At 46.5% G+C, this 18,031-nt stretch overlaps 1 long non-coding RNA gene across 11 annotated transcripts in view; it reads left to right on the forward strand.

Moving 5' to 3' along the window:
* Window positions 1-18,031, forward strand: part of LOC117000453 — a 39,658-nt gene that overhangs the window by 3,527 nt on the left and 18,100 nt on the right. For 8 of the 11 annotated variants that reach the window (XR_004418767.1, XR_004418774.1, XR_004418773.1 and 5 more), the window contains exons 3-6: window positions 13,732-13,816; window positions 16,842-16,979; window positions 17,389-17,565; window positions 17,666-17,782. This is a non-coding gene — a long non-coding RNA (uncharacterized LOC117000453). The other 3 variants (XR_004418768.1, XR_004418769.1, XR_004418772.1) reach the window with 3 other exon arrangements.

Below are 18,031 nucleotides of genomic sequence, written 5' to 3' on the forward strand. Positions count from 1 at the left end.
TTTAATTTCTTCTCCTCCAGACTGCCCCCTGCTTTTTCATCTCTTTCTGCATCTGCAGTAAAATTACTTTGGGGGTGCTTCAAGAGGAGAAATTGCTTGACATGCCGTGTAGGCAAACTGTGGAACTCATTGCTATGGGATACTGTGGATGCTAAAGATTAAATGGGTTTGGAAAGGGTTTAAACAAAGTAATGAAAGCTGTTCCTGAGCTGTACGTTGCTGGAAGGCCTTGGGAGATTGGGATAAACAAAGGGTAAAATGCTATGCTCTGTCTTAAGGTTTCATTCCTGGCTTTGGGGTGTTGCCAACCCTGCCAGGGGTCATATTGCCATGCACTGCCTTGCATCCATGTCATGCTGTTGTGATGTACTGGGAGCTTGTCCCACTGCTGTTTCAGGGAAGTGCTACAATGTGCCCATGTCTTTCCCCAGAGCTTGTCTTTCCAACCTTTCCAGCAACTGCCTTCCAACTAGATGGAAAAATAGAGTCCAGCTCTGACTTGAGCACGTCAGGAATCAGTCTCAGAAAACCTGTATGTCAGCAAGGAGTGTGTGAATTTCCTGGGATTTGGATGTTAACCAGATGCTGTTTGAGTAATATTCTGCTCCTCTGGCAGACAGGAGCATGGGGTGGTGCTGGTGACTTTGCTGGAGCACCACGGTGGTTAATGATACCCCAGCCAGGCTGCACGGGTGCTGCAAAAAGCTGCTGGGAAGCAGAAATCTCTTCTCCAGAACTACTGGATTCGGCACTTCCCCTTTTATCTGTTCAGAAAGTGCTGCAGTGTTTCTAGCTCCTCTTGAAAAGCAATTCTGTACTGCCCAGAGGGGGATGTAATTCACGTGGGGAGCCAGGAAAAAAAAGATACTCCCCATCTCAGCAGATGTGTGTAATCCACATAAATTCTTACTTCAGCTCTCAGTGAGATTTAAATGTGAGGGTGGGAATGTGGTGACAAGGGCTCTGTGCATCACCAGCAAGGTAAAGGTACACCAGGAAGCTGTTAATTCTGGAAAGGCAGGGTTTGAGGATAGCAATGCTTTGTCCTGGAGCATCTTCAGGGGTGTTTAAAAAGGTAATTGGAGTTTGACTTTCCTGTTTGCCAAGCCTATGATGCTCTGTGGTTTTCATAAGAATACCCTACTATTGAAGGTCTTTATAGAACAGTCCCTCTTTGTTCCTATCTGTTCTTGGGCTTCCAAATCCCTTTTTCCTTTTCAGTTCACTTTATGGAGGGGAACACTTGCTCGAAAGACCTTGCCTGATTTTAACTCTGCTGAGGCCACTGGAGCATAGCAGGGAATGAGTAGGTTTGCCGTTCCTTGGGGGAGAATGAGGACAATTCAGTATTTAAGGGGAAAGCTGGGATGTTGCTTTTGGTGGACTGGGGAACATAGAATCCTAAAATAGTTTGGTTTGGAAGGGACCTTAGAGATCACCTAGTTCCAGTGTGGTTGTGTGGAGGTGGAATTAGGCAGCAGTGAAACAGTACTAATCACGTTTCCCTCACCATGGCAGGAGGCCATGGGCAGTGGGGTTGGGGACAGCTGGGATGGGCAAAGCAAAAAATTGCTCATCATTTCCCAAGTGATGGTCCCAAAAGCAAGGTGAATGTGTCTGAAAGGGACTCATGACAGTTACTGCGTCTCTTGAACCTCCTGAAAAACATTTGCATGGAAAGATGTCTTTGTTTCAAGAAATAATAAAGCTGGGCAGCTTGCAAGCCGCGTGCTTGCCTTCTCCCTGGTGTTCCCGTGCTTGGCAGTGCCTTTGCTTTTGCAGAAGAAGTGTGGATTTGTTTTTTAACTCTTGCTGCTCTGTGAAAGACAGCAGCCAGAGAATGAACAGTTTGGGATTTTGCAGGTAGGCAGGGGGTGGACACCAGTCCTCTTTAATCTTGGGTGCTGAAGGTGATCAGAGCTTTTTATATAGACCTTTTTTTGTTGGCAACTTAATTAACTAATGGTCCCAGAAAGCTCTTACAGAACAATTGATTTTATTCACTTCAATATTGTTATCTCTGTCCTACTGGCACCCAGGCAGTTGTGCAGACTTTTTTGGGTGGTGAAAGCTGGTCATGGCTTCCTTTCCCAACCCTGTTTTTTATCCGTAGGTTTTTGGATGACAGATTTAGCTTTAGAGAGAATTAAATCCTCTCTGTCTCTGTCTGTGTGGGGAGTACACACAGCTGTAACAGCCTTAGAGTATGAATGGCACAGGGCAAAGGCAACATGATCAGCATTGTTTCGTTGCTGCCTTGCCTCACTGTCTGTGCTCCCCACCTGACCTGAGGACACACGTGAGAGCAATGCAAGATATTCAGCCCCTCCTCACATTGTGTCTTTTCTTTGCCTCTGGCCTGAACCTGGGTCTTCTGGTTACTAGTTCTTGCAATTTTGCTGGTAGCCCTTGTGGTGATACATGTCACGTTGAACTCCCGTGTCGTGGGTGCATGTGACAGAGAGAATCACAGCCTTTATTTTAATAAAGCTTAATTCTTCTGCCTCCGTAAAAAAATATCGATGTAAGAAGACACAGCTGAGCCCTCGGGTCTAGATATGAGAAGGTAGAGGGAAGATGTCCCCCTGGGCTGTGTGTGTGTGTATTTGAAGTGCTTCCCGAGTGCAGGGGTGTGGACTCCTGGGGTCTTTGGATTCACTGAGACTTCTATGTTAGGCATTGCTGGGGTGAACTGGGATTTGATGAGAATTGAAACTGACTGTGAAAAAAAAAAATTACCTGAGTCCTTCTTGGGGTTGGATTTTGCATCATCTTTGCCAAGGTCAGAAGAAATTCATAATGGCAGCTAGGGCCAGAACAAAGCCTTCCTCTTTTCCCATCCCTCCAGCTTCCTTGGACACCTGGTTATTCCCCCTTCCACCTACCCTTTAACCCAGAAGCTCATCACCCTGCCTGTTAAGCACGTCTTCCTCTGGTACCACTGTCTGTCTTCATTCCCATCCTAAGGCATCTGTGATTCTACTGGCATCGTGGCAGACTCCTTTCTGGGGCTGAGGGTGGTTGGGTCACCCCTTCCTGCATGTGGTGCTCTGCAGTAGAGGGAGCTACTTCTCTTTTTACTAAAACATAATCAAATAGGCCAGCACATATGGTGGCATCTCCATACAGATAATATTTTGATCCTATAGACCTGGAAGTGAGAATCCCCTTTGCCTTCACAGCTGCTGGGACAACCAAATTTGACTTTATTATATATTTTAGTCCCTTAATGGGGTCTTCTGGGCTGCTGGTGTCTGGAGAGGTGATGTTGCTTTGTTTGAAAGCCACAAAAGGTCATTTAATCAGCTTGGCTTCCTGTATGGCTGGACGAGAGCACCCCAGAAATCTAATGTGCTGCTTTCACAGGCAGCAGCTCATGCTTGATATTTATAGAGAAATAGTGCTTTGAAAAGACCCCGTTTTTCAGCCTCTCCTGCTGTTCTCTAGCTAGGGCTGAGCCTTGCTGTTAATAAAGGAAATGCAAACATCTCTTCAGTAAAGACAAAAAAACCTCCCCTTTGCTTTCCTTCCCATCTTGTCAGGAGCACCCTGCTGTGCCCCTCTGCTTTCTTCCCATCTCACAGAAGGAATGGATTCTCCTCTCGGTTGTACTCCTCACTATAGCCCTGGTTGCTGAGTGTGTCCATGCAGCCATACCATATCCCTTCGGCTGCCTTTTATTAGGAAGCAGAAAGCAAAGTGCAGTGGTCTGGGGGGGAAAGGAGGGGTTTGGAAGACCTGAGGTTAAGTCTCAGTCATGTTTTGGATTTACCGTACAGCTTTGGAAAAGTAATTTGTGTGTATCAGCTCTCTGCCTGTAAGCATCAGTGTGGTCTGATCGACTTCTTCAACATTAAATGGTAGTTATATGTTGCTTTTAACCATATTTCATCCACAGAAGAAAAGAAGTGGGTGTTGAAGCAAGGGTCACTTTGAAGCTGAGCCTCAGCCGTTTGTGTTTCTCAGGTACTTTCAGTAATATGACCCATGCTTTGTGTTTCAGGCTGCAAATACTGCAAAAGGCTATTTTGAGCCCTGGTAGCTTTAATTGAGATCCAGGCTCCTAACAGCCCTTGCAAAATGAGTGTGACACCCTGGACTCTGTTGTTCCAGTGAAAAAATGGGTTTCTTAAGCTTTTTGGCTGTGCTTTGGGTAGACGTTTGTGGTCTGAGAAAAAACTGTAGTCACCAAAAGAACTGGGGCTCTGGCTCTGCAGGACTCTTCAGATGTGTCAGAATTTTGATTTCATTTTCTCTCTGGGAAATAACTGGCCATATAAGGAAACTTAGGTGAGAAAATGCTTGGTTAAAAACTCAAGGGAGGCTCCGTGGCAAACCCAAGGGAGGATCCATTTCCCAAGTCTCCTCCTGTCTGCAGGGGTTATTAAGAGATTCATTTATTCTTCTTGAAGCCTGCAGCTTTATAAACATAGGCTCTTCTCTTCAGCTGAGTTGAGAAGAACAACATTTGAATTCCTTTGGGACTGGAGCTGTCTGTCTCTATCATTCAGTTTAGGAGTGTAGCAGAGGGGAAGGGAGAAAGCCAGAGGAGCACCAAAAGTGTCTTGGTTTGTACTGGACTAGGAAAACCTGCATCATGGTGAGGATGGGTAAAAAATGTCACAATTAAACTTGTGCTGCTGCAGCATAGAAGCACTAAGAGCCCCATTAGAGCTCTTAGTGCAGCATCCCTGGTGTAGGTATGTGGATGAGGATGGGCCTGAGAACATGACTGGGATGTTATGCTTAGCTAAACTAATTGTCTTTGGAAGGTGGGGACAGCAGGCAGCTTTCCCTGGGCTGCGGCAACACTCAGAAGAACATGGTGGCATTTCTGGGGCCTCAGAATGTCACTGGTATGTTGAAGATGGCTTTGGGCTCATGGCTGAGAGGTGGTACCACAGGGAAACCCACAGTGTCTGAGAGGTTGCAGAACTGAGGCTAGAGAAAACATGTGGGAGGGCTTGTCTGTCTGTTTGCATTTTCCTGTGCCATACTCAGGAAGATTCAAGTACTCCAGGGACCTGTTCAGTTCCGAGGCCTCAGCCAGTCTGTAGCTGGTGGGGTCACTTGCACCCTGCAGGTGGATTGGAAGGCTTTCACTCCCTCCTGCACACAGATCGAAGGGTTCTGCTCCCTGGCTTTTGAGACAGAATGACTGCAGCTGATGTGAGAGAGCAGGAAATCATCTCTGTAAAGCTGTCCAGAAAGCCTTGAATTCAGGTACAAGCCTCATGTTTATAAGAACATAAAAGGAACCATGGAAACTAAATATGGGTCAGAGCACTGCAAATAGAAAAAACAGAGGGATTGCAGAGTTACACTAATTTCTCTGCCTTTTGATTTGCTGTGGTGGTTTCAAACCTGCCTGGGGTCCTAGGCTCTGAAGGAAGCCTTGTGATGCATAGGAGTAAGGAATATTTTTGAGAAGGCAGCAGGCAGAAGACTTCATTTAAGTGTCTGTTCCACGAGGGTCATGCTGCTCTGTGGTATGTAAGATATGCTGGCTGTGACATTCCCAATGAGCCCCAAGAGAGATCAGGTACCTGAAGAGGAATGAAGAGCTTCACGTGCATTGTTGACACGGAACTTAAACTTTGTTTCCCTCTGTTCCCTTGTTTAGAGGATTACCCTGTGGAGCTCTGCATGCCCTCCTGGGCCTGTCGCAATGATTCAGCTGCTCTGCAGTGCTCAGCTTCATCACAGGGAAACTTCTTCACCTAGCTGCTGCCAGCATGCTTTTGTTGACCCTGGGTGTCCTGTCAGCTGTTACAGGCCATTAAAGGATTTGTTTCTCTGTGTATGAAGAGGCTTAATTCAATTCTCATTCTCTCCTGGCATTCCTCAGAGGTGAGTGCGTCCCCTCAGCATGAATCCTCCAATGCCGCTAATTGACTTGAAAGTAGCTCGTGTCTCCTTGGAAATGTCACCCAGCCCTTTTCAAGTGCAATTCCAGGCAATCAGGATCAATATGTTTCTTTAGCTAAGGGTATTAGCACATGACTGACAGCCCTGCAGCATTAGCTTATTCATATGGACTTTCTGATGCTCATTTTTCTTCCCTGTCTCAGCTCCGGTCCCAGTAAGGAGGGACAGAGCTTGGAGCAGAGCCATACCCTGAGCTGCAGTTGCTCCCAGAGCACTGGTGGGTACTGGGCTGGGTCTCTCATATCTGCCCCAAATCCATGGGTTGTTCTCATTCCCTGTCTCTCAGGTGACGTCAAACTGCATTGCCCCATCCCCTTGCTCATCACATTGTGGCCTCGAGGTGTTCCAGAAAGGATGGAGCTGGATTCCTCTGCCCGTGTCAATCAGCGTGACACTTCGTTTGATTAAAGAAAAGGTGTCAGCATATTTTGGCAGCACCTTTGCACAGAGAATACTGTCAGTGTAGCTGTCCCTCCTCAGATCACTGCCCTCTTGTGCTCTCAGGGAGGCTGCAGTCAGCAGCAGAGGACTTCCCTTGCTTTCCTCATCATGTGGCAATTGTGGGTGGTCCTGGTGCCCAAAACATTTGGGGTTTTCACTATGTCTTTCACCAACATTTTGACATTTTTCTGCTTTCTTGCCTCAAAAATGTTTGTGAATTCGTCTTTCTAGCACCCTCTGAGAAAGGGGCATGCTGTTCTCTCTGCTTAGACACAGGGGTGGAAGCACTGGGAAATGAATTTAGAGGAGCTTACAAAAATACTTGAGACAGTGAATTTAATCCGAGTCCAGGTGCCCTCTGCTTTCCTTGTCTCTCCTTTAATAAGGCTACCACAGCTCATGCATCCACTCTGCTCCCCTGGAGAGATCTCCCATCCTTTCTGCACCCCAACTTTCTTTCCTTGGAAAGCAGAGGGGAACTCACCCCCTTCTCTGGGAAACACTTGGAAGTCTTACAAGCAGCAACTCAGGAACAGATCACAGAATATTTTGTGTTTTCAAAGGCAGAAGCTGAGTTGCTGAGAGACCAAGAGCCATGTCCTAGGTGAGATGACATTTCTCAGGCTTGGTTCTTCTGGGTCCCTGCCACCCTGCTAGCAAGCAGTGCTCCCAGCTCACCAAGACAGCATGTTAGAGCTGCAGGGAAAATGAAGCTAGCTCCCAAAGAGCAAACACTAACATACAGAAGGGTAAGGTGTGCTGCACTGAAGTATTGAGAAAACTTTGAGGACTTCTCTGTCATGCTGTGAATTTGAGTGCAGGGCTGGTAATGGCACATCATCTGCCCCCACCTGGGATTTGTAACTGCTACTGAAGCAGAGGTGGGGAATCTGTCAGGGAGCTGCTGAGTGCATGATCCCCAAAGGCACATCAAGAGAGAAACAAGAGAGCCTGGAAGTTTTAATCTGTGAGTCTGCCTGGATACCTGCAGGTGTGTTAGCTTTTTGTGTCCTGTGGAATTAGTCAGTGAGGAGTTAAAGTGCGTGCCCTGTGAGACAGCCAGAACGAGTGCATCCGGAACTCTGGCAATCAGAGGCAAAGCAACAATTATTACCGCCTCAGCGTTTAACGTGGCAGGTCGCTTACGCCCCCAGTTACATTGTGTGTGCTATTCTAGAGCCCTCGGAGTTGTCAGTCAGCAGGTCCATAGATCACGGCGACCTTAGCATCACGGCAAGGGGCTTCACTCCATCAGGGATAATGAGCATCTCCCACCGGTTTCTTCTCATCATTCATTTGAGATCCAGAAGTTCATCATGTAAATGACAAACTGTGTTAATTTTCTGCAAATAATTCCTCCATATGTCCGCAGGATTCCAGCACTCCTTGCCCAGAACAATAAAATATGTTTGTCTTCCTCCCAATAATTCATCACCAGGCCCACAAATCTCCCCAAAGTCTCTATAAACAAAGCAGGATGCAGAGTGCAGAGGATAATAGTACACTGCAAACATGTCTCTGGGTGTCTCTGTGCTCCACACAAGAAAAGGAGCGGTGGAAGAGGCCCAGAACTTTATTCTCATGTGAGCTGAGTTTGACTGCATGTAGTCTTGCAAATACAGTGAATGGGATGGTCTGAGCCAAGCCTCACACAAGCACAAGTCATTTTGGGAGGAGAAACTCAGGAGGAATTTTATGGGTTTGAAATTCAAGTCTGTCATTCTGGAATGGCTCGATCTGGAGTGAAACCTCCTGCAAAATGTATCTGCATCACTAGGGGACTCTCCAGGAGACCCACACTTTATCATGGATCTGCATCATGCTGTGTTTTCTGATGAGTACTAAAGCAATTAGCCAGAGTTTGGTTTCTCCAAGCATCTCTCAGCTTACTGGATTCCAGATTCAAACAAAAATACACGAAGAGCTGAATTTCAGGGAGATTTGAGCCACAGAGCCCAGGAAGTTTTTGGCTTGGAATTTGAAGATATGATGCAGGAATTGGCTCCAGCCAGTGTATCTGGCTGGGAATAGGGCAGACCCATGGTGAGGCAGACAGAAAAATGACTGTATTTTTGACTCACACAGGAGGTCATCAGGCAGTTAGGACCCAAATCCAAGGAGGGTGGTGCGAATCCTGGACTTTTCCCATGTTCCAAGTAAAGTTCAGAAGGATTTGGGGGTACCCAGCTCAGCCTCAGGTTGGAAAAGCTTCTGTACTTGAGATTTTTTTGGTTGGATATGTACAAATGTATGCATTATTTTATTTAGTTGGACATGGACAAAAACAAGGACATCCAAAAACTCTTCCTCTTGCGGCTGCTGAGAACACCCAACTCTGTGCTCCTGCCTTACCTTGAAACCCATCAAGTGCTAGAGCCAGCCTTGGGGCTCAATTCTGAGCTCCAACAGGGAAATGGCCTGACCTGGAGATGCATTAGGGACAGAGTCACAAGCTCAGAGTGAGGCTTCTGTGCTGGAGGAGAGAGCATCCCAGGCTCTGGAAGGTCCTGTGAGGGCCCAAGTGGCACAGCAGGGCAATGTGAGGTGGGTGTGTCACCTGACAGAGAGCAGGTAGGCTTTGTTGCTCTGCTCTTCTCTTCCATTTCCCACCGCACTTAACAGGCCCAGCTTTGCTGTGGATTTTTCCTCTCCAATTTACCAGCTCCTGCCAGCCCTGGAAGTCGCTGCACCCACTCCCTCCCTCACTGGCCTTTTCACACTGGAAGGGTTTTTAAAGGTCCCTCTAAGCAGCAGCTGCTGTGTGGCTTTTTGTTTTTGTGGTGTTTTTTATGACGGGCTGGAAATTAATTTCTTTTTCACTGGCGTTGGACTATCCATTCCCCATGTCACAGTGCAGAATGAGCTCGTAACTCTCTTGACTGCCTCGTGGCTGAGTTATGGGGTCTTCTGCAGTGTAGCCCAAAGGGTTTAATTTAACAGCAGATGTTGGAGGAAAGCAATGGAGTTCTGGCAACTGTCTAATGCTTTTGCTGTTGGTGCACTTGGAAAATTTTCCTTAATATTTGACTGAAAGTTTCCTTGTCTTAAATTAAGCTCAGGACTTCTTGTCCTTTCCACAGATGGGGAAAAGTGGATGTTTTTTAATTTTTTCCCCCCTTCTCTTTTTGTTTGTCTGAAGATTGTAACCATGTTTCCATCCTCTCTAGACTGAGCATCACAAATGCTTTCCACCCCTCCTTGCCAACTGTCTCCTATAGATTTCCAGTCACTGTTGTAGTGTGTCTCTCTTGGACTGTCTCCAATTGTTCACACTGTCTGGAAGATCAGCATCCCAAACTGGACAACCTGTTTTAGCTGAGTCTTTAACAGTGTGGAAGGCACGTGAGGGTAACTTGGACTACTTGCACATGACATCTTTTCTGTGCTCTGATCTTGGTTGCCTTTGGCACGATCTTGAACCTGTTTTGGGGCAAGTAGGGTGAAGTGCTTTGTTTACTGTCTGGGCCACCTGTGGTGGTCTTCTTGTCACCACATACAGACACTAATAATGCCATCTGCCATAGGAACCTGTGTCTCGGATCAGGGATGCTCGGGTGAGCTAATGTGAAAGGACAAAAGATGCCTGCTGCTTGCAGAAGCTGGAGCTCATTAACCCCTCTGGAGATGCTCCTCCATGTACTTTCCTTCATGAGACTATTCACAGGCTGGTTTAATGTGCCTATTAATGGTAAAATTGGTGGGGTTGTGTCCACTGGAGTGTTCTCATAGAACTGTGGAGGACCCATGGTATTTCCTCATCCCTAACTCTGCTTTTTTTGTAATTTCCCCCTACAGCCATTAGCAGACTTCACGTTTTTTTAAGGCCCACCTTGTTTTTGGTGCCCTTAGTGAATAATAACATCTTAAGGGCACAGTCCCATGGCTTTGTCTCTCACAGGGCAGCACCTAATCCTGTAGTATCCTGCTCAGTTGAATGATCACTGGTTTTTTTGGACTTGCATGGAGGACATGGTATGGATCCAAGTGCAGTTCAGGAGCTGGGCTTTTGCACAAGGGTGATTATAAACTAATAGAATTCGTTATGTTGGAAAAGACCTCTTAGATCAAGTTCAGCCATTAACCAAGCAGTACAAAGCCCCCATATGTCTTGTGGACCAAACCACAGATGCCACATCCTCAGATCTTCTGAACACTTCTAGGGATGGTGATTCCACCGCTTTCCTGGTTTGCCTGTTTCAGGGCTTGAATACCCTTTCAGTGAAGAAATTAATCCTACTATCCAATCTACACCTCCCTTGGCACAGCTTGAGGCTGTTTCTTCTTGTGCCATCCTTATTCCTGAGGGTAGAGGTTGACCCCTACCTGGCAATGGCCTCCTGTCAGGGAATTGTGGAGAGTGAGAAGATTCCCCTTGGGATCCAGGTTAAACAGCCAAAGCTCCCTCAGCTGCTCCTCATTGGTCTTGTTCCTCCTTCTTGACTTTGAGGTGTGGAGAGCAAAGCTGAGGCATTAGTAGTGAAGCAGGATGGCAAGTAAGAGTCATGAACAAGGATTTGATATGGTTACTTGTAGGCCAACCTGGCTGGAGGTTGAAGGAAGGGTGGGTCCAGCCAACAGCTGGAAAAGCTGAGTAGGAGCCTTCAACCTCCTGAGGGAAGGAGAGACTGAGATCCTTGGCTGATTTCCTCCTGTTCAGGACTGGGCCTAAAACAGAGTATGGATCTGACACACCCTGGAGACCTTACAGCATTCTCACAGTAGGGATGGAAATGCAGATGTATTGTGAGGGTCTGGAGTTACAACTCCTCAGGGGATGCTTGTGTAACACCTTCTTGGTGGAAACGAACAGGGAACCTGTGAAATCCCTCTTGTTTCTCAGGAGTTCACCCCCAGCTGGGTAAAGAAATCAGGATAACTGGCTTGTCTTGCCTTTAGCAGTGTATTTGAGGCAATCATCTATTTCTGGCACCAACTGAGCACTGCTTGCAGTCCAAATACTGACAGGTTCTGTGGGACAGCCCCTGTCTCTACCTCAAACTCATCTCCTGGAGTCAGGCAATTAGATGAGACTCTTTTTTATCTAAGTGCTTTTTGTTTTGCTTTCTAATCTGTGGAGGGAAGCTGGCAGATATCATCTTTAAATGTGAGCAAAATGGAGCCAACGTTTTGTATTCCAGAAACCTCATTATTTTCCGAGTAATATCCTGATTTTGGATGCTTGGGGTTTGGCAGTGGTGCAAGGGTCATTGCTGAACAAAGCAGAAGCAGGCCCAACCCGGAGAAGCCTGCCTGGGTAAAATATGCATTTTCTAAGAGTGGAAAAAAAGAATTCTCTGGGTCATGTCAAGGAATGAGGCCTTGTGGGTAATTTCCCTTTGGCTCTGACTTGATGAAAGCTTTTACAAAAGGAAAAAGTGTGTTTTAAGAAGTTACTTGATACTTATCTGTCCAGAGTGCTTTTCCCAGGCTGGATTTGGGGAGGGATTATCTCAGATTTTCATTTAGTTCTGAAATCCTGGGTATTGGTTTTATAAACTAAAACCCCTTCGCAGCAGGTTGCTTGTTCTGTCTTGTTGTTTTAGCTTGATGCCTAGGAAGGAATTTAAATTTCCTGAATGGATGGGGTCTGTGCCTCGCTGGGGTAAATCAGCATCGTTCAAATATTTAAAGGCAGATGCATCAATACTGGCAGCTGAGGATCTGGCTTACTTTGATTAAAATCTGATCAAGATTACTCAGCCTTGCCAAGGGACTTGGATTACCAGTCTATAAAAAGAAGAAGAGGAGAGGACATTAAATATAAAAATAATCCAATGAAGGACGTTAAGCTAAACTCATTGCAAATTGAACAATAATGAAAACATCCTCCTTAAGCAGGTGGAGGGCAGCAGGGCTTGCAGGGGGCTTGGAGCTGAGGTTGAGATAGAAATATTGCCCTGGGGTTTCTCAGGGGCATGGCCTTGTCTTTTAATGGCAGATTTTTTTCCAAGGAGGGTCTTACTCATTAAAAAAGCCCCAAGGAAGCATTGCAGGAGGAGATCTGGGTGACAAATCCTTTGGAAAATCCTTGCCTCTGCTTCCTCAGGAGACCTGGGCTAGTGCCAAATCTTACTAGCAAAGAGGGGATTGAAGCTGAGGAACAGAAAATCAACTCTCTTACAGATTGCAGAATGTGAAATGTGCTTTCTGTCTTTAGGGCTTCTTACAGGGGTTGAATTTCAACTCTTCCCTTCCATCACAGCATTTTTTCACCCTGGTTCTTCACTACTTTTTAAATGTAAAGCATGTTCAAGGAATGTTATTATGCCATGGGATTAGACTTGATAGCCAGTGCCTGATGGGGACACTGCACCAATCTCATTGCTTGCTGAGCCATTTCAGGAGTCTGTCCAACCATTTGGCACATGTCTAGATTTCCCAAGATTTCTTATGCTTATGGTCTCTGAACCCTGGTCTAATGGGAAGTGTCCCTGCCTATAGCATAGGCTTGAAACTGGATGATCTTTAAGGTCCCTTCCAACCCAAACCATTATTCCCTGTGTTCCTGTGAAGTGCTGTAGCTACTAGTAGGGCAGGCACACTTGGGTCCTAAACTTGATGCTTTTTGAAGCACCCAAATCCCACTGAGGTCAGCCGATTTTTCCCTCTTCTTTATGGAGCATCCTGGCTTGCTGGAATGGGAAGGAAGCACATCCCTTAGTGATCCCTGTATGAGATGTGGATAGAAGGAGATCTATGGGGTTGCAGGACTTGACTGTCCTTTTGACAGGCCCTTGATCATCCCCAGTGAGCAGGATGCATGGAGGGGTGGCTGGTCTGAGACTGGAGGATGCTTTGACTGTGTTAGAGGACTCCAGGAGCCTGGCGAGTGGGGCTGAGTAGCCATAAAATAATCACAGAATGCTCAGATGGTTTAGGTTGAAGGGACCTTAAAGATCATGTGGTACCATCCTCCCTGTCACAGAGCAGGGGGATGGGGGGAGGTGACGTGAAGTGACACATCTCAGATTGCTGGAGGGAAGGCGACAGGGTGGCTGTGGGACCTCCTGGGCAATTACATACATGGATGGTCAGTGACATCGCCTGAACGCCCCGGCAGTGATGCCAGCCTGTCCCGTTTTCTTTCATCGGAATGAGGGTCGGGTGAGGATAACATCGTGTTTTAATAAATATTTGTTACCAAGTGCCTTACCCTTCCCCCCTTCCCTCTAATACTGTTCATTTTCCTTGCAGTAACACATGCATTGTTCAGCTTCTGTTGCTCCATGTGTCGTGCTCCATTACTCCATCTCAGCCATTACAGCCACAGAGCAGGAGGAACACTGCCAAGGCTTTTTCTGGGAATTTGCTCTGGTCCTGCTACTTCCCTGGCGGTGCTCAACTGATGTGTTTTGTTTGTAGGGGGAAAAAAATGTCAACTGTCAGCTCCTGAATGGCCTGTCAGAGACCAAGGCAAGGACCAGCCCTCCTTCAGCTCCGTGTGCAGGTGCCCACACAGCCATGCTAAGTTTTGGGCCATGAATTTTGGGAGAGAAAAGTTGCTAAGCAATAAATGTGACCTTCTCACCGTGTTTTAAAAGATGTGAGACTTTGCTTAAGGCATCCTTAGGATAAAAGTTCTTCCCCCCCACCTTTCTCAGGTGCAAAAACAGGATGGGTGAGTGGCTATGATACCCTGTGAAGAGGCAGCCCTGTCTAAGGTGTGATTGTATTCTCCTGGGGTGTGAAACAGTGTTTAAAAACTTTAATAATTGAAATGCACTGGTGAACATGTTTTTCAAACACTTGCTTTTTTGCTGGAAACAGGATTATTCTTACCCAGACTAAGTGGCTGCAGGGAAGGTGGAGCTGCAGTGGTGCCTGGGCTGCACCTTGGTTAACTTGAAGCTGAATTTCTGATGACTCAGAAGGGAGCCCGGCAGCCCCTCAGCTATTTACAGGTCTGAGCATCAGTGGTACTGTACTTATGAACTAGCACTGCATTGAGCAGGGCTGGGACCAAAAGCCACCTCAGTCTCATACTGCCTATAAAATGAAGCAGCTGAGGGTTTCCGAGTGTCAGGTTTGCACGGGGCGCTCACAGACAAGTTCCAGAGAAATAATAAGGTAGATGCTTATTATTTAATAAGAAGGTTCTTGCTGCTTGCTTCAGTTTCTTTCAGGCCATGAGAGGGAGCAGGGGAAATTTGAACCGTCTGATGTACATTAGTAATGAAAGATTAATGTTATGCATGAACAGGGGCTTTATTACTGCAGGAGCTGGAGCTACTATCTTACACTTTCTGATTTATAATTCCTTCCTGATCTGGAGTCTTTGGTCAAATGTTGTATGCAAAGCCTGAGGAATGTTTGCTGGGAAAGCCCCTTTTTCATGGGACACACCTGCAAACCTTTGCTGCCAGGTCACAGCAGCTTCAGAGCATTTGGCCACCAGAAGAGGCCAGAATGGCATGGTTTGATGAGCAGTGGTCAGTAGCTCCACAGCCTGTGGCCACAGCATGCTGGCCTACAGAGCCTCTGGGCTCACTCAAGAGGTGTTTCACCTCAGCTCCGGCTCTTCAGGCAGTTCTCTGAGCTGTGCTTAATTCTCTGTCCCACCTGGATTTTTCTTCTCTCCAAGAGCTGGACAGGGCTGCTCACGCTCAATTGTAACACCCTTCCTTCTTGCCTTTTTTCCCTGAGGAAAGAGGGTTAATGTGGTTTTGGCTCCTTTTGGCCCACCTCTAATAACTTTCTGCAGGTATGGCTGATTGCAGCTCTGTATGCCAGAGACCTTAAGGATAACAAGTTCTTACCAGCTTGATATAAACAGATGGCCAAGGAGAAGACTTTATCTTTGACCCTCTCTGTAAAAGGAGTTCAGTCCTTATCAGTGCAAGATATCTGTGTGCAAAAGAATGAGGAAGAGAGATGTCATGAATGCCTCTGGGGAAAACTGTTCTTGCATCCTGGAGAGTCCCACTGGGATATGTAACTCCATGGGAAATGGAAGTATTGCTGGCCCTGCTAGGGGCTGAGCACTGTGTGATGCCTTCTGTTGTTTGTTTTCCCTGCATCCTTTCATCAGAGACCAGAAGAAGTGATATGTGTGTTGTTGCCAGCCCGACTTTGAGCAGGAAGCACAGGGACAGGAGCCTGGTAGTGAGTAGAGGGTTGCAGCCTGATTTCCAGGGGGATGAGGCTGTTTTAGTCTCTTTCTGGTTTATGGGGCATCTTTCTCCTCCAGCAGCATTTTTTTTTTTTGCTTGGGGAATAGCCTCTGTTTCTAGGATGGTCCTGCAACTCATCACCTAGCTCCCTTCCTGCCCTCTTTGCCTTTTGCAGAAAGCTGTTTAATCAAGGATGTATCAAAATCCATCTGCCTACGCTGGTGTCAACAACTTGGCTTCAGGGACATTTTAAATAATTTTTAAACTGCATTCTGTAATGGATTTTGTTGCTGAGAGAATGGAAAGTAGGGCAGCAAAGATGTTTTAATTACTTCTGATTGTGGCATTTTACAGACTTGCCCTGTCAGTTGTTCTGGCACAGCACCATTTAGAGCCTGCTTTTGCCAGTACAGGCACGTTAGCTGGCAGAGGGGTTACTGATCACAGAGGAAATCATTGATATTTTACTAGTGACGTTATCTTGGAGCTGTGCCTTCTTTTTCTACCTTGCTTTTGTGTCATGAGCTTCCCCCATTTTAGAGAATTCCAGTCCTATATTGTGTCATTTTGGAACAGTGAAAACCAGTCACCTGCCCTGTTATTGTATGGACACCATTTGGGGTGGAGCAGAAGTGCTTCACTTGCTCTGAAGGGAAGCTGTGTTGCTGCAAGGAAGATGTCCCTCAGAACCCTTTCCCCAGCTCACATCTTGGTTTCACAGCCTGTTAACATACAAACAGCTTCCCTTTTTCTGGGTCAAGCAGGGGAAAACTGAAATGGTGTCTCCAGCAAGACTGGGGGAAGAAGGAGGGAATGTGACAGGGAAAGGCTGATGGTCTCACTAGGCTGAAACACCCTTGTCAGACCCAGCAGTCCTGCATAGGCAGGGGTGTAGTAGATGCAGTAAAGTACATTTTTGGAAGTGCCTGCTCACCCCACAACAGGAACTCCAGCTGGATACATGTGGGAATACCAAGAACTATTGTATCGGTACTCATTTAAGGTGTATTTTCACTGACATTCAGGGCTCACGGTTTCTGCAATGATGCCTGCGTGTTTTCTGGAGCATTCAGCAGGTGGCAGCTCCCAGTGCCTATACTTTGACTTGCCATTTCAAACTGCTTAACAGGCAGGAACTATTTAAATTCTAACCTGGGATTTGGAGGAATGAGAGTCCAAGGAGGAGGAGGGCAGAGCTGATATAATTTTTCTACATGACTGCTAATATTGCTTCCATTCTTTCCAGAGCTTTGGGCTCTGATTTAATAGATAGCTCAAACCTCAATATCCACAGTTTCTCAATGTTGGAATGTGTTTGTGTTCCTGACAACACTTGTCTGTGTCATTTCCTCCTCTTAATAGTTACAACCTCAGCTGCAGATTAGAAGTACTTTGTTTGTGATTCCTGGGTGTTCTGCACTTGATGCATCATCTCCTGACAGATGCAGGGAAAACTCCGCTCCTCCCATCTGGCCTGGATTGCAATGATGTATTAAGTGGGTAAGTAATAGAGTGGTAATGAGATAACCACTGACACTGAGCATTAACGTGGGAATAAATGAAGTTACCAGCCAGAACTAATAGCGTGAACTATCACTGGGTTGTAATTAATGAGTGTGGTGGCTGAGATTTACCAGGATATTTTAGGATGCTCCTTGCACGCAGCTTTGGGTTTTATGGCTTGGTTGGAGAGAAATCGGTTAATGCCAAGAACTTAATGAATGGGCAGAAGCTGTTCTTTGCCAGTTTGAAGTGCCCTTTTTTTTTGGAAGAGGCCAGAATGGCACATGTGGAATATCTGCCTTTTCATTATTTCAGGGACTGGAGGAGGGTAAGTTGCTGTGGCCTCTTGATCTCTCAACCTTCAGTGCAAGGTATCTTGCAGCTCTTGTTTCTTCTGTTTTATTAGGGCAGAGTAGTAGGAGTCCTGGTGGAAGCAGTGCATCTGAAGTGAACCTAAGGACAAGTTCACTTGTATGTAGAAGAGACTGCCATTGACGTGGATTCTCCACTCAGGACCTCTGATCAGAGCAATGACAAGCGTTCCTGTTCTGCCCCATTAATGTGGAACTTCTGGTTTCTTCAGGTCTTCTCCTTCTTGCTGCTCTGGCTCTGTCACCTGCATGTCACCCCTCCCTCATCCTGCTCTGATATCTATGTGATCCAACTGCCTGTATGTCATGCAGGAGTTTCCTGGAGGAGGAAATGAGGTGTTCATACCAGAGGGCTTTGTCTGGAGACCTGGCCCACCCTGCTCGCGCAGCTTTCTTGGCGTGTGACCCTGCTTAATGCTTCTCAGACATGTGAGAAGCATTTCAGAGATGGTTTCTAGGCTGTTGCAGGAAACACAGCAGAGCAGTCAAAATTCTTCACAATAATTGGTGGGAGTATTCCAGCCACCTCACTGCTGCCTTCCTCATCTTTCCATGGCAACCCTCCCTCTATAGCAGCCCAGGTGCTTGTGGTTGGATAGAACAGGAATTTTTGAGTCCTTTGTCTTCCAAATCACCCCTTGGAGCATGGAGGGAACATCTGTACTTTTAAAGTATGGA

Source organism: Catharus ustulatus, chromosome 9 (genome assembly GCF_009819885.2).
Source record: "Catharus ustulatus isolate bCatUst1 chromosome 9, bCatUst1.pri.v2, whole genome shotgun sequence".
NCBI classification, from domain to species: Eukaryota; Metazoa; Chordata; class Aves; order Passeriformes; family Turdidae; genus Catharus; species Catharus ustulatus.